This window comes from Leptinotarsa decemlineata, unplaced genomic scaffold, assembly GCF_025532065.1.
Source record: "Leptinotarsa decemlineata unplaced genomic scaffold, Ldec_3_MD MMD2_tig00000035_RagTag_RagTag, whole genome shotgun sequence".
NCBI lineage: Eukaryota > Metazoa > Arthropoda > Insecta > Coleoptera > Chrysomelidae > Leptinotarsa > Leptinotarsa decemlineata.
This window is the reverse complement of record NW_027412540.1, coordinates 399,095-416,627: the sequence shown is the minus strand read 5'-3', so window position 1 is coordinate 416,627 and position 17,533 is coordinate 399,095. Positions and strand designations below refer to the sequence as shown.

The following is a 17,533-nucleotide window of genomic DNA, read 5'->3' as shown; positions in this document are numbered from 1 at the left end:
GTGAAGTTTAATGTCAATCGAGATTTTGAAATGAAATGTTTGCTTTTTATCATATAGAAAGCTTTAGAATCGATCTTTCTTATTATTATTTGATTATTATATGAATTTGTGACACTTTCAGTATACGGTATTTCAAGAACAGGATTCTCTGCATTTGAATGGACCGTTTCGTCAGTGGTAACCTCCTGCTCAACGGAGTTTTCGGGGATCTCTTGTATTTCTTCGTTGTTGGGTCTCTCGTCTAAGGGTTCACTATTAGTATTGTTCTCGATTGGCGGTGGAATTTCATTCGGGTCTATTCCTAATAAAGCATCCCGTATATAATTTTCAATTTCTTCATCGATGTCGCCTGGATTGCAGATGGATTCGTTCTCAATAGCATTTATTTCAACACGTGAAAGACCATCATCAGCATTTGTGTTTCGTTTGCCACTTTTATAATGGATGTCATAATCGTGTGTAACGGAATGTTTTCCATCGTTTTCCCAAAAATGGCATTTACCATTAGTTTATATAGATTTTTGCCAAAAGAACTGGTGGCTGCAGCCCTAAGAAGAGTATTCAACTCGATGTAGCGACGCAGCCATGCAGATTGTTTGAATTTCACAACCCGATGAATTTTGGTTAGAAAAAAACCGTTTTTCAACGCTTGTTTCAAGTTGCGATAATGCAAAATATATTTGTCTTTATTATACAGGGTACCCATTAATTTTTTCTGTTTGAAATTTGGTGGTGCTTGATGCTCTGGACAAAACGGAAAATCTTTATGTGAATCATGTAATCTCTCAGGATATTCCAAATCAAGTTCCAATATGTAGCCTTCTGAAGCATTGTCAGGAATTTCAGTTGAATCTTTATCAAAATTTTCCACCCACTGAAAACCGTCGTAAGGTAAAAATTCTGACATTGTCCACCCATATAAATTATTGACGTCTGAATATAAAAGATATTTTGAAGGTTTCTCGGGATTTTATGCTTCCATATATTTATTATTTGCTTCAGAATATCTATTCGAACAAACCAATATTTCGCCCCTTATCCCCTTTTCTACAAACATAATCATGTCAATGTCTTTTAAAATTTGTGATTTACATTTCGTATACTTCAACATGGCATCCCACGTGTACCCAGGCATAGTATAATACCATGCGGGATCCAACCCTTATGGGTTGCTATGCTTTTTTGACGAAAATTTTCAAAAACGTCTGCCAGTAATAAAATATCTGTTTTCAAAAATGAGTCCGCATACGAAACCAAATTTATAATTTCGAATTCCTCTCGTGATGGTAACTCGGTGATGTTCAATTTTTCCATGCTATCTATATATTCATATGGAAATACTCCCTTCCTGGTGAGAAGAGCGAATTTTTCATCATCTAAATGAATAAATTCTTTTTTTTTATTTCCAAATCATTTTGATCCAATTTGGATACTAATTCATCCAACGATGTTCCCATGAATCGAAAAGAATCTATGAATCGAAAAGAATCTATAAATCGAAATTTAATTTCAGTTTCAGCATCCTTGTGTGTAAAGGAAATGTATTTCTCTTTATTTGAGGGAAGTATGCTCACACAGCCTTTTTTTGCAATATCTCTGATAATGAAGTGACTGTCGTATCCTGAAAGATTATGAAAAGTAATGAGTACCACGAATAAATTTCGAAAATTGTCATTACAGGGGGCTTGATGCGCAAAACCGCGGAACGCCCCCGTATAGTGATCGTGATCGTACACGATAACATCTTTGGGGGCGAACGGATTTTCGCAAATATGATAAGTCATTGCAGCACCGATATTATTCAAACGCACTGTCATCAGCTCAATGTTCCTAATTTTGGATTCAACAAATTTTGCTTAGATATGTTTCCGTTACATTTTTCCAACAGAGACTCGAAATTAGCAAAAATTATAAACGAACATTTTTGTTTATAATAATTTCGAAATTTCACATACTCGTATATAGGAAAGGAAATTTTACAATCATTCACTTTTTCGCACAAAACAGTATGATCATTTAATTTTTGTTTACTTGAAAAATAATTGAGGCATCTATCACAAATGAATTTTCTGTCTTTTTTTTTGTTCAGTTGGTTACCTAAGAATCGGGAGATGTCTTTGATTCAACAATAATGGAATTCAATTTCAGTCTCGTCATCGTCATTAATGGGTGGAGCCTCATATTCGTTCAATTTTGGAAAATATTTGTCTTGAATTAATAGCAAATTAACATGTCTGTCTCGTTTTGTTGTCGTGAGTCTGGCAGGTACTACTGCATAAAATGATTTTTCCTTCACTTGATTCAATTCCAAAGTGTAAATATTAACAAAAATATCGTTAGGTTTTCAAAATTTGGAAATTTGATATAAGTCCATTGAAGTATTCAGCTCTATAGTATTCAAAACTGTAGAATAGTGTGGATATTTTGACACTCTATTATAATGTACTGCTACAGGATACAAGGCGCTAATAACACTCCAAAAGAAGCACATTTCGTCATCGTTTCCTACATTAATGCATGCCTGCTTTCTTGCGAATTCTTGCGGCAGTGGAATGAAAGAAGAACCGTTACCAATGACATATTCATTAATTGCTACTCCCAACAAAAGAATTTTATTCAAAGCCCACCCCGACAATTGTTCTTCAAATTAATTCAATATAACATCCACAGCGTTTTCATTGTACCAAGCAGTCAAGTCCGTACCTGAATCGTTAACTTCATTTGGTGTACTGAAATATTTACGATCAACAATTTCCCCATCATTCGACTTTTTAATAAAATCCCCTGATAATGTGAAATTAACTTTGAGATATGACATTTGTTTTAAAATTTCGGAAATCTCAGGCATGAATAATGAAAAAGTATCGCCTAGAAACTTTTTAGGATCTTTATGAGTTGAATTGATGATTAACCCCGTTGTTACTCTATGATTGAAACTATTGTTTTAACAATTTGCCACTTTACCCTGGTGCTTCGTCGTTTCAAACCCGAGCCTATATGTTTATTATTCAACATTTTGATAATCACTTTGAAGCGTTTCAATTCCCCAAATTTGTAATTATTTTCTTTTTTTCCCCAACCAAAAATCTAATTTTTTTCATAGCTGAAACACATTTTCTTATATGTTTATTGATAAATTGTATAGCTTGTTTGGCAATATACTCTGAATAATTGTCTCTAATGACTAAAATGTAATTATCAATTACCGACTTGGTTTTTGGAAAATCGATCATTTGGATTTTATTTATTGACATGACTCACCGATATTTTGTTCACAAATGAAATTTTTAGTGTGATGAGTATATTCTGGAAGCTGCAGAGAATTGAATTTCGTTCTGTGGAAACTGTTGGAAGCTGCTGTGATCTGAAACTCGTTGTGGAAAAGATTGCTAAGACGATTTTGGATGTAGTTGTTGAGATGATTCTGAAGTTATACTGCACACGTTGATGTAGTGTTCTGAAATAAATGCAATCTTCAATACAAACATACACCAAAGAAAAATAAAATTCAATAGTGGGGGTAATGTTTTTCATGGAGTGATTGTGAAAAATGAGCAAGCTACAGTTATAATTGAAAAAATCAACTGTCATTCAAAACAACGAATTCAAAACACATATTTTGCAAGTACTAAACACATAAAAAATATTGAAAACACTTCTTAATGCGGATCATATCTATGAATGAAAAAATTTTTTAGTCGAACAAAAAATAAAGTATACAACCACAAACTCTATACATATATTGAACAGAGAAAAAAAGCAGTACTAACCTTAATTTCGTACAATTTCAAATGAAACAACACGACAGCGTATTTTCTAAATGCTTCTCACGATGTTGGCTGTCAATATCCTCTGCGGCGTCTCTACAGGTGAATCTGCTATTTTGTTATTTGATTTTCTCTTCACGACTGAACTTGAATTTCAGGATATCCACCTGCGAGAAACCAAAAATAAAAAAACAATGTTTCAAGTTATACGAACACTCTCTCAATAAACGACAACATGAATGAAAGTTATTCGTAACTTACTATGCGTCTTATCCAACTAGAAAGCTGCTCACAAAATGAGCTTCTGTTTACTACATAATGAATGTGTATATAGACAAGATATGGCAATGTCAAAGGCAAATAGATAAAATACGAGAAAAACTCTTATTCAGCTTGGATGATTCTCGAGTAAAATTCATAATCACGTTTTCTGGTTCTGAGGCTGCCATCTAACATCAAAACAAATTGTACGATACAATAATTACTGTAAGAGATAGTATTCGAGAGAAATGGATGTCAGCAATTTTTGGTTCTTATCTTTTATTCATTATTGAAGATTGAGAAATATCAGTAATTCTCATTTCTTATCTTCTGATGTTTGTAGGATAAAAATAGTAGTCCAGGGTTGGCTTGAGGAATACGTAAATACCTCTGAACCGTTTTGTATTACAAAATAATTGAAAAAAACGTTAATCCTCAAAAAGTATGTATAAAAAAGCACTCAAGTATAATAACCTTTGAATTAAATTAAATTTGAATAAATTCTTTTGTGAAAAAGTCAAAAACGTATAAAAAATCTTGCAATAAAAATTCATGAAGTGAACGTGTTAGGAATCACACGTTAACAGGTAAGACCTCGTTAATCCTTAGCTCGCACAAGTTTCGACTTCTGAGGGTTGTCGTTCGTAGGGGTGCGACAGCTGGTTAACGGAAAAACAGATTTTTTTTTAACTTACTTTCAGATAAAATCGTTGCATTTGTTGTCACTAGTATCACTGATACAACTAACTTATCATTTCGCCTAGCAGGAGATATTTATAGGAAAATAAGTGATGACATATTTCAAAACCAAACAAAGAGCTTTTGTTCCGTCGCTTCGAGAACTGCATATCTCTGGGTGCTGATTCAGCATTGACAGTGATCAATGTCATCTTGGATAAGAATAGGAAAATAGGTGATGACATATTATGCAATCAAACAAAGAGCCTTTGTTTCGTCACGTGTCTGGCTTTATCGATGAGTGATAGGGATAATTTTGCATACCTATATTATATATTTTCACCAAATTGAAATAAAACAAAAAATTTACTGTTTCAATCAAAATATTCATTTTTTTATTAAATTCCATAATTGTTGTACAAGTCTAATTTGAATACATGCTGACATCGTAGATTCTATGATAACTCTATAAACGTCAAATTCCATTTGTGACTATTTTTTCTCCTGCCTCGTTGCGTGTTCTGGAACAAATTCAACAGCTTTTTTTGTATTTAAATGACGAAGATCTTGGAATATCTTTTTCAATTCACATTTGAATGGTGTATTCTTTGGAATTGCGCTTGCACAAATACTGCTAACTGACCCTCATTGAATGATGTCGAACGAATCGATTTCCATTGTTTACCCTAGCCTTCACGCATATTTCCTTGGAATTTCACCCACATTCGGTACGTTTACATATTAAACAAAAATTATTGTAGTCGGAAGTACAAAATTTGTTTTTCAGCATCGTTGACAACATATTCTACACTCTGAGGCTGGAACACTTTGTCTTGAATGTGTAAATTATTCAACTGCTTGAGAACCATTTTCTTTTCCTCATATAATTGTATATCAATACTTATTTGTTGCACACGTCTTTCAAATTCCTCTACTTTACGTCTGTATTCTCTGCATATCATTATAATACTAATTTTCGTTTACCAATGACGTACGGAATATCGTTTTCCTTCGGAACTTATGCAAAACAACGAATTTTGAAATGTCATTGTCGAATACTTCGCCCCCCATTGCCCTTACGTTGAGTCCACAACGCGTAACCCTTCGACACTTTCAAGTGTCCTCTTTCTCCTGATGATGCTAACTTGGTTAACAAAGATAACGAGAATTACTGCCCTTTTGGCATGTTGGAATGCTAGACTTCTGTTGAACCGACATGTTTTTTCTCAAATGGTATATTTTAACGCACCCTGTACACTTCGACGCCATGTTTTTTTCTTCAAATGATGTATTTTGAGACATACCGTACACAGTCGTATTCCTAACCCTTCATTTTCAAACCGGCAACGCTACATTGCCCCATAAACAATGCTTTATTGTACAACCGGCAACGCCGAACCTGCCATGCTGGCATTGGCAGCGTATAACCTCGATACCATCTCCATCTCTCTTTGCCTCGATTACGTCACACGCGTCTCTCGCTCATAAACATCTTTAGATGAATTATTAATTATTTTCCAAATCTAAGTATCCGGCAATGCTACATTGTCCCATAAACAATGATTTATTGTACAACTGGCCACACCTGCTTGCGCTAGCAACCGGTAAAACCTCGATACCATCTCCATCTCTCTCTTTGCCTCGATTACGTCACATGCGTCTCTCGCTCTTACACACACATACACATCTTTACATGAAATATTAATTATTTCCCAAATCTAAGTATATTTTCCCATCTTCAATATGATAATGACAATTACATTCTACGGAAATTAAAAAAAAAATGCTGTCAAGTATATAAAATGAGTCAATTTCGGTTCCGACAAATATTACGCTGTAAATACCCATCATTCGCAGTTACGTTGGTGTAGAGGCTAAGGACGATGTCTACCGCGCGGACGATCCAGGTTCGAATTTCATAACTATAAACTTTTTTAATTAGAATCACGTGATTGGCACGAGACAGGAGGCCGAGGGGTGATGTGGAGTCTCAAGAGGGCCTGGGTAGTGATGAGGAGTCCCAAGGGGGCCGAAAGCGGAGTACTAAGGGGTCTGATAGGTGAGGCGGAGTACCAAGGGGGCCGAGTTCCATGCTTGAATCGCTACGATACTCGTTCCATCCTGCGTCGATGACGTCACACGTTTCTCTCTTCCACTCACTAAAGTTTTTCTCTGAAATACTTACCAGTGACGACCTTGAAGTGGTCTCGTTCCCGCCTTGTTCATCTACTTCTGGAGGTTTAAAAAAAATCTGTTTTTCCGTTAACCAGCTGTTGCACCCCTACGAACGACAATCCTCAGAAGTCGTAACTTGTGCGAGCTAAGGACTAATGAGGTCTTACTTTTCGACGTGTGATTCCTAAAACGGATTGGATGATAGTAAGTGAAAATCGTTAGTTCAGCCTGGGGCTTTAACCAGCGACCAACACGGCGATCGATTTGAGTAAGTGAACAAAGCACACACGTCAAACGCCGCTACCTACCGTGATCTATATAATTGGTAGTTAATGGTTGCAGCTGAAAGGAATGGACTACATTTTAAATCAAAAACTACTTGACGATGCCTTAAACATTTGATTTTTTCATATGACTCATCTTGCCACCAAAGAAATCTCAAAAAATCCCAATCCTTTTCAGTAACACTGATCTGTAAAAATGCTTTCTCAATGTCAACTGTAACTTCTATCTTTTCTAATCTGAATTTAACTAAAAATGATGGGATTAAACCAAACATATTTGGACCTTTTTCAAAACACCCATTCAAAGATACACCTCTCTTATCAATTGCTGAAGCATCAAAAACCGGTCTCACCTTTGGGGTCATACTGACTTTTTTAATGACAGCTTATTTTACTTTCTCAATCAGTGCCAGTGTTTCCCAGTCAAGAAAAACATTTTTGTATTCTTGTAATTTATATATATTTCTTGACTTTTTTGTAGTAGACACCAACCGAGAATTGGCTATTTCTTCATTTCTCGTTATTTTCGGATGACCTTCAATCCAGGTTAGATGAACTTTATATCTGTTCTCCTTCCAAGCTATCGTTTGATTAAAATTCCTAAAAAGTTCTTCTTCATGTTCATCTTTGGTTTTGAAATGCGCAACATTTTTATTTCTATCACATCCAAATTCCATAGATCTGCAATGGAAAATTCAGTAAAACCGGCAAATATAATAGAATATATCGAACATTCACTAATTCTTTGACCCATTATTGTCCAACCTAAATAAGTTTCGAGAGCAACAAAGCCATTCATCAAATTTTTGATTTTCAAGAGCTGACCAAAAACATCCGCTCCTAATAATAATTGTATTTCATTTGACATCAAAGTTTCTAGTATCACTCAAAATTATATTTTTATGTTTCAAATAGTCTTGTTCCACCACATTCACCTCTGTTTTAAACGTATTATTTGGATTTTGAATGATAATATTATACACATCATGTATTTTTGGTTCTGATTGAAACCCTCCAAAAACACCTTGAACAATTTTTTCCCGTCGAACAATATCCAATCGTTTGCAATAAAGTTTCGTCTGAAAAATTGTTAGTTAAAGTATTTTCAACCTTATTGTTTGGATTTTTATCATCTAGATCAGTGATACCTTTCTCCACATACAAATCAGAAAATAAAATGGGGTGATGTTTCTTTGAACATATCAAACATCTAACTACAGCTCAACAATTCTCATTAGTGTGATTCAATTTCAAACAACAAAAACATCCACGTTTTATCATTATCCTAGATTTTCTTTCATTAATTGGAAGTCTTTGCGCTTTCAAACAATCATAACTTGCATGTGAATTCAAATCGCAGAATAAACAATTATTTTCCTTATCTTTTTTCAGATAATCTGCTATACAAAATGCTTGATTTCGATCTGCCTCGGGGCCTGGTCCGGTGGATTACGTCCTTTCTGAAAGGCAGAACATTTCAGGTCCTAGTTGAAGGAACCCTGTCTCCTCCTCCTGTCAGGGAAATCCAAGCTGTAGTACCTCAGGAAGCTACACTGTCTTCACTACTGTACAGTCTTTACGTGAGCGACCTTCCAAGATTCGACCACGTGAAGGTTTCCCTTTACGCCGATGACACGGCTCTCCTCGCCTCTTCCATGGGTCGAGCGTTGGCGGTCGTCTACATGCAACGCGCATTGGACGACTTCGAACGCTGGAACCTTGACTGGAAGATCCGGGTGAATCCAGAAAAAACTCAGGCGATAAATTTGAGGAGTCGTAACGCTTCTTCAGACGTAAGGGTCACGATCTCAGGCAGGAAGATCGAATGGCAAACGCGAGTCAAATACCCGGTTGAATGGTCAAACCACCAACTCTGACATAAAAACTTGGCAGGTTGGCTCGGGTATCTCTTCAATAGGTGGTTCAACTCAAATCTCACTTGCGTTCACGAAATTATTTTCATCAAGTACTTTTCTTGGTTATTCACATTTTGTCTTCAATCGAGGACCGCCTGCCCGGTACTGACGATGCCCAATAGTCTGAAACAGCTGTCTACCGGTGGCTCTTATATTGAAATCAATATGGGAATGATCAGAATAGTACTTATACAGCAGCTTGACAGCATTAACCTTTCTCAATACCATATCATTTCCAGAAAGATGTGGATTCATTTTTCAATGGTATTCCACTTGAGTCTCGCTTGCGTTTACGTAGTTATTTTTATTAATTTCTTTTCTTGGTTATTCACATCTTGTCTTCAATCGAGGACCGCCTGCCCGGTACTGACGATGCCCAATAGGCTGAAACAGCTGTCTACCTTTCCGTTATACATGCTTCAATGAAAGGTTTTTCTTATATAATGATGGATTATTCGACTCAATTATCATTATGAAAAAAACATTTTGTTTGATCTTGGCATTTGTTCAGACTCTCAGCAATGTCATTGAACACCGCTTTGACGAATCGTTTCATTGTAATATCTAGTCAGGCTAGAGTCAAAACTTTTTTTTTCATTTTACTATTGTCCTTATTTGTATCGCTCAGAAATACTCGTGGATATAGCGGCTGAACCCTATCGGATGCATGAGGTTTCCTATTTATTTTATTTATTTTAGGAAGAGGATCTTCATTATTAAAAAGATTGGTAGAAGAATATACACATGCTATCAAGAAAAAATGGATGAAATATCTAATTTTACCTGTTTGAACTCCACAGGCACAACCCAGACTGATGATTTACCCACTTTTGAATCTTGATCATACCAGCTGGTCTTGTGCAGCCAAGATTTTTGTCGTTTCAAGTTTAAAAAATCTGTTTAAAATCTGTTTATTTCGTTATTCAGCTGTCGCCTCCATACGAACGACAACTCTCTGAAGATGAGAAACTTGTGCGAGCTAAGGACTAACGAGGTTTTACCTTTTAACGTGTGATTCCTAACACGGTACAGATTGCTATTAATTTTCGTCTCATTTAATCCACACAGGGATCTCCCTGAAGATTAATGGTACACCAGATAGCTACTGAAGATAGTTTGAAACATACTCACCATATTTCCTGCTAGATGAGTGCTCTGTGTTCTTCGTTGAATCACCTTTCTGAAGCTGGGATTCAACAATTTGGATCAATCCAAAACAAGCACTATTTCCAACCCCTAGAAATGCAATACTCTTCTCGACGCGCGTTTCACCAAGCAAGTTGGCGTTTTCAATTTTTTTCATCTCTCGAAGATGCCAACTTGGTTAGTGAAACGCACGTTCAGAAAAATATTCCATTTCCGTTGATTTAAAAACGTGTTCGTTTTGGATTTATTCTAAGCTAGAGGTTCCAGTTTTAGCTTTTATTAGTTTCAATTTGAATAGCTCGTAGAAATGTTGTATGAATTAAGTATAGCTCTTTTTATACCTTATCCTGGATGGTTGAATATAACTTTCATTTCTGATGATTTGAAAAAGTAATTGTTTTGGATTTATTCTACGCTAAAGGCTCCAGTTTTACCTTTCATTATTTTGGATTTAAAAAGCTAGTAGAAATGTTGTATAAATTATGTATAGGTATTTTTCTACCTTATTCTGAATGGATGAATTTAACTATTTCATTTATTGACTGAGTCCATATTTCAACTTGCAGTACTTGAAAATATTCTCTATTTTTTAATTTATCACTTGTTTGCCAATTTCACCAAATTTTCTAAATTAGTTTCTTTTTATAATTTAACAAATAATTTTAAAATTTGTATGATCTATTCTAAATCAATTGCAACATTTTATTTTATTTTTTTTTTCTAGTCAATCACCCTCTATTTTTATTGTTTGTTCTTGGTTTTGTTATAGTAAATTTCAATTTCTTATCAAGAAAAACTTTTCTCATTTTTTCTAGATTATTGATATTCATAATATTTATTGATTCCTCACTTTTTTTCTACAAAATATTAATGGTGTTTTTAAAGTAGACTGTTCAAAATCAATGAATTCAATCCGACGAGGTTTTCAGATAGTTTTTCCGGCCCGCATAAGGTGCAAATATTTCAAAACCAGTCTGGAATGGGATTAATTTGTCATTTACTGGAGGTCATATACAATTTTTTTAAACAGAAGACATCGCGTAGGTGTCGTTCGAGTAGATTTCAACTTTAAATATAGCATTAACTAGATTTATTGTTTTTTTCACTCATGTACCTACCAAATGTCCCCAAAAAATTGTCTCTATACCTATTCAACAACACTGAATTGTGATTATGCATAATATTCTTCCGATGGTTTTCCATGATAATAAATAATAACGGCGTTATTTATGTATCTTATTCGAAATTTCAATAGATTATCAGTCCTATCGCTAAAATGTCATAAACATTTTTTATTTATTTTATTTGTACAAGAGTTAATATGGATTGTACTTTGCGAGTCTATTAACATGAAATAATAAACAAAAATCAATCATAAAAACAAGCTTTTCTTAGAAAAAGGTCTGGCAAAGCGAATGTCAACAATATATGAATATGGACTAAACAAAACGGAAGATTATTCATTTGAACGTGGTTCACATTCACCTAATAAAATTAATTCGTCAGTTATAAATTTTGGTAAAAATAATAAACTAATTTCGACAATCCTTAGTTGGTTGAAGTACTTAACAATGTTTGTTGTAGGTGCATCAAAGCAGATGAATTTTATTATACCATCTCGTAAGAGAAACCTGAAAGAAATGTTAGTTACGAGGTCAATAGACGATCTCAAGGTCTCCTATATCTAGCTCACATAAGAGCAAGAACAATATAATATATTGATATTCCTATAAAAGAGCTATAAATCAAACTTCACCATTGCTCAATATCAATAGTCCAAAGGTTCACCGTACGAGGAGCGATCATCAGACTGAACACCATTAGTAAACGAATAGGAAAGTTCTTTGGGAGCGATTAAGAACAGAACAATTCATCTTATAGTTCACAAATAATTAATTATTATTAGGTAGATCAAGCGAAAGGAAGTGTGAAAATTGAACTACACATTGACAAAAAATTAACTTATATACTAAATTACGAAAAGTATCAGAAGAGTGTGTTTAATTTAAATTAAAAAGGAGATAACTCACGGACATCACACTCTTGAAACAAAATCGCGGACACGTGTTTTTGCCTAATTGGCTTCATTAGTGCAGTGTAGTCAAGTGCAAAGTTAGGTAACACCTGAAGGCTGAAACAGAAGAACGTCAACTTTCGGAAAACTTTGAAGGTATCCCAGAGAAATTAAAATTTGTTTTTGAAAATGCATTAAATGGATTTTGAAATATTAAATGAAATTATCCGCATTGTATAAATGTGTCTCATGAAATGTTAGATTATATTTCTTTCAGATCTCGGAAGTTTAAGCATCTACATATTGAATTGAACCACAAAATCGTATTGTTAAATATTCAAATGTATTGAGCTTAACTGTGTTCTTTCCCTTTTATTATTATTTTTTTGTTATATATTGAATAAATACATACACATCACACAAACACTTCACTACTGATCTATCAACACAGTTTCAATGTTGGATATTAACTACTTACTTATCAAGTGAAAGTATGCGAGTAGGTATAGTCGAAGTAATCTTTATTGTGAATAGTTGAAGATATCGGCATCTCAAAGGCCAAAAAAACCCATACAGCGAAATAATGCCGCTACGAACTAGTCCACGTGAACTGAAGAATTGGCGGTTCGTATTGGATAATTTTAACTAACCGAGTTTTATGAATGGCTGAAGAGTCATAAAATTAAATTTGAAGTCATGTTACGTTGACGAATAGAATATGGGGATGTGCAGTTATGATTACTTAAAATTTTTGTTATCTGTTTAAAATGTGGCATCCTTGGACAAGTACTAATAGTAATAAGAAGTGTGATTCAATAGCGCTGGTGAAGAATACGAAAAAGATATACCAGTGAATAAGATTCGGATGCATTTGAAACACAGAGTGATATCATTGGTGACAGCTCATCAAAGTACCGAATAAAAATTCGAGGAAAGATGAAATACAAAGTTTTTCAATGGATAACAATTTGTATTTTGAAGATAACTATACCAAAAACCAACTACTTGAAGTTCTACAGACAAAAACATTCGAAAAAGTGTATGTTCTTGAGAGTATTGCTGAAAAGTATGGACACACCATACTGAGACTTCCCCCTATTTTTGTATTTTCAATCCCATCGAGTTGATTTGGGGAACATTGAAACAAAGCATCAGGCGTAAAAATAATTTTACAAAATTTGATAAGAAGGTAATAGAGCTAGTTAAAGAAAAAGTATCTAATATTACCGAAGAAGACTGGCAGAAACGGATTGAAAAAGTAATTTTAGTTGAAAAAGACTATATGGAGATTGGATACTTCCATATTGATGGTGGAAATATATTCATAATTGATTTAAATGACGACAGTGATAGTGAAACAGAGTTTCACTTCGAACTTCGAACGAGTGGAACACAGCAAGCATAGAGCTAGTAACGAGACTTGGGGACAAGTGATTCTTGAAAATGGCTCCAAAGCAGGAGTCGGAACGTCGAGATGATGAGAAATGATTATTGAATAACAAATTGAATAGCTCCCTAACTAAATTATTAAAGGGGAACTTGATGGAGGAAGGTAGGTTGCTCTATATCGTTTACTTGAACTATACATTATCTAGAATGCTGGCATCATTAGACCCGATATCCAGGGTCGGATATGTTTATTCCATTGTCTAATACCCTCTCATAGAACAAGTGAAAAATCTGACAAAAACACAACTCCATTTTATTGGCACACTTTTCATTTGATACTTTGTCAGAGTAAGAAGTTTCATTAATATTCAGTTGTGAAACTGTAACATAATTTACATCACGTCTGTAGTAACATGCATTTTATCAACAGACACTCCTCGTATACATACTAGTTACACAATCCTCGTCCGTATTATGCATTATAACCAATAATTCCGCCCATAAAATGATTCCCATCGAACATTCATCATAAATAGCTGTAATCGGCATCAACAAATACACGAATCTTTGAAGTAATTATACTCAAAAATCTCGGAAGGTAATTTATATTAATGTGTTCCTCAATTGAAGCAACTTATAGAGCTGTCAGTCATGATTGATACCACCTAACAAAACACTAAGCGGATAAGAGATGACGCCATGTTGCCAAATGTGTTACTTGAAATACCCAACAAGTGTTTATTCATGATTATTCGTTATCAATTTCTCTAGAATTGATTGAAAACTTTTTCTTCGAGTGTTGACTTCGATCTGAGAATAATAATTGCTATTGAATAGGTTTCAGCGAATTGAAAAATATTGTTATTGGTTTCATCATTGTTATCTGATTGCTCCCTGTATATCGTTTTTCAGTTGACCTTTTGTTAATAGTGATCAAAGTTGATGTGAAAAAATAATGACGTCTGGTTTTTCAGAAAGATCATGAAATTCCGTTCTTCGACACGGAATAAATAATTTACAGGTAATTCAAAAACATATGGTCCTTCGAGATATGCAAAGAAAACACTAAGGATAGCATGAATTCAAAAACATCTGTTTAAAACCTGAGGTACATTCAATGGAAATAAAGAGAAGCTAAAGGCTGAATCTGAAGTTTTCGTGACTGCTGGTGAAGGTCAAGGAGCAATCTGAAAATCTCTTTCCAAAGCAAAAGGAAGCAGTAGAAATAGAAACTGGAAATTGAAACAGCAATAAAGGAGAAAACTCTAGAAAAAGAGTTTTCAGACCTAGAACTAGCCCTGAAAGTAGCAGAAATTGTCAATGTCAATGCATGTCAATGGACAAACGGGCATGACGATGAGGATAAACATTAGATATTTCTGGCAAAAGAAGATGAATTGATAAAAGATTCTCATTTCAAAAATAGTCAGGAAAAGTATACTACCCCTTTCTTTGCGAACAATATGTGTCTTCCTTAGATAACAAAAATATTAACAAGGCAATTTCTGCCACGAGAACTCCCATTTTTGAGAGAAATCCAAATGATAATTTTAACGCTACTTGTGGATTCTCAAATGAGAAGTGGCTAAAAGGATATGCCAAAAAAATTGTTCAATCCGTTTTAATAATGCCACAAAATGTTGACAAGGTTATTAATTTACTAAAAAATCGTTTTGATCGGCCAGATCATATAATGATGTTAAAAATTTTGAAGCTACTATAGAATCGCTCAACAAGGAAGAACATTTACATAATTCAATTTTAGTGAATGAAATAATGAGTAAATTACTAACCTCATATCAGCTACTATGAGTAGAACACTTTCTAAGTTAGTAAAACTACGATTCAAAGTAGTAGAATTAGGAAAGTGGCTTGATGAAAAGGAAAATGCGGCTAGGCTAATTCAAATTCTATAATATAACATTCCGAAAATACGTCAAAATCAAAATATGTCGAAAAAGCAACGAGTGAGGAATCTTGTATTTGCTGTTAGAAGAATGTGCATCATCTTACAGAGTGTTCTGAATTTTTGTCAATGCCAGTAGATAGTAGGTGGTCAATAATAACGGAAAATAAGATATGCTTTTCATGTTTGAGTTTTATCATAATTACAAGCAATGTAGAAAACGAAAGGTATGTGGATTGCAACACTGTCCAAAGTGAAGTTCGTCAGTTCGGACTTATATTGTCTGATATTATATAAATTGATTTGAAATCCCTGAAATAAATAAAAAATAAGAATTAAAAATTGAAGAAGAAGAATAAAAATGAATAGCTGAAAAAACAATTATATTAAGCAAAAAACCTGAAATGAAATAATGGTGAAATAAAATACAAGTAAAAATGGAACAAATTGAACAAAAAATATATTAAATGAAATTAAAAAGTTAGGAGATTCCAAGCCAAGTTAATTCACGACGTTTCGATTGTTAGTATCCACAATCGCCTTCGGGTGATGACTGGACCGATTCCTCCGTGAGCTGATTATTTATAGATCATTTGAGTACTTTCACTTATCTCTGCTTTATTTTTTCCGCTTCACTGGTTTTAGTGGGGGATGACCGTTTGGCGGGAGTTGTCCATTTTTCGCTTGATTATGGGTTTCCATATTTTGGGTATCTCTACGCTGGCTTGGCTGAATACATTGTTGGATAACATGTATGCGGTTTCTTTGAATTTCCTCCTGAAACAATATTCCTCTTTGTGTATGATCTCAGCTTCGGATCATTCGATGTTATGTTGAGGAGTCCAAACATGCTCTGCTATTCCTGATTTGCTGGTTTCCCATCGATGTGTGTGTTTCTTGTGCTCGGCAATGCGAACATTCAATGGCCTCTTAGTTTCACCGATATAGGACTTTCCGCACTCACAGGATATCCGGTAAATGCAATTCTTGGAATCGCAGTTCTCGTTTTGTGGCGTGGTTTTCGGTTTTCGTGAGGTTGCTACGGATAGTGTTTCCGGATCTGAAGCAGGTTCTGATGTTGTACTTGGATCCAATTCTTCGTATCTTTTCCGATAATCCTCTGATGTAGGGAAGTGCAAGCACTGGTTGTGACAGCTTCTCTTCCTTTCAGGGCTTCTGCTGTCTTTTAACGAAAGTCTGTTCCACCATCGCTTTCGTAGAGCCATTTCGTTGAAGATCATTTTTGATGATGCCTAGTTCCTTCTCGAGACCTTCCTTTGTATTACAAAGTCCGAAAGTACGGTCTAATAGAGTTTAGATGATTCCTTTTTTAGTCGATTGATTGTGGTTGGATTCGTGGTTCAGATACTGTCCCGTGTGAATGGGTTTTCGGTATACAGATGTTTCCACTTAGTGTCGGTCCTCTTCACCAATACGTCTAGGAATGGCAATTCGTTGTGGCTTGGAATCTCTTAACTTTTTAATTTTATTACATTTATTTTTTGTTTAATTTGTTCAATTTTACTTGTATTTTATTTCACTATTATTTCATTTCCGGTTTTTTGCTTAATATAATTGTTTTTTGTAGCTATTATTTTTATACTTCTTCTTTAATTTTTGATTCTTCTTTTTTGAGTATTTCAGGTATTTCAAATAATTTTATATAATATCAGATAATGGAAGTCCGAACATCATAAGTTATTATATAAAGACGTTCCCCAGATTGATGATGAAGCTAGTTATTTTGATGACCTGGAACAAATTCACACGTTTCCAATGATAAATCCGTTCTACTGAAAATTTCACCGGTAGTTGTCACTTGTCGAGGTGAAACAACTGAAATTTTTGCACTTCTGGATGACGCATTAACAATGTCTTTGATTGATGAAGAATTAATTGACTTGGTCTTGACGGTCCCATACAAAGTCTTCCTTTACAATGAACTAATGTCGATTTGTTTCATCAACAATGATTCTGAAGTTGTTTCATTTACTAAG

At 34.4% G+C, this 17,533-nt stretch overlaps 1 long non-coding RNA gene across 1 annotated transcript; it reads right to left on the bottom strand.

The window, feature by feature from the left end:
* Nucleotides 1-1,857: 1,857 nt before the first annotated feature.
* On the bottom strand, nt 1,858-4,464 carry LOC141480947 (uncharacterized). Its single transcript, XR_012464657.1, has 3 exons — nt 4,029-4,464; nt 3,771-3,934; nt 1,858-3,457 (listed from the first exon to the last, which is right to left on the bottom strand). It is a non-coding gene; the product is annotated as an uncharacterized lncRNA (long non-coding RNA).
* Between the last annotated feature and the right edge of the window lie 13,069 nt (nt 4,465-17,533).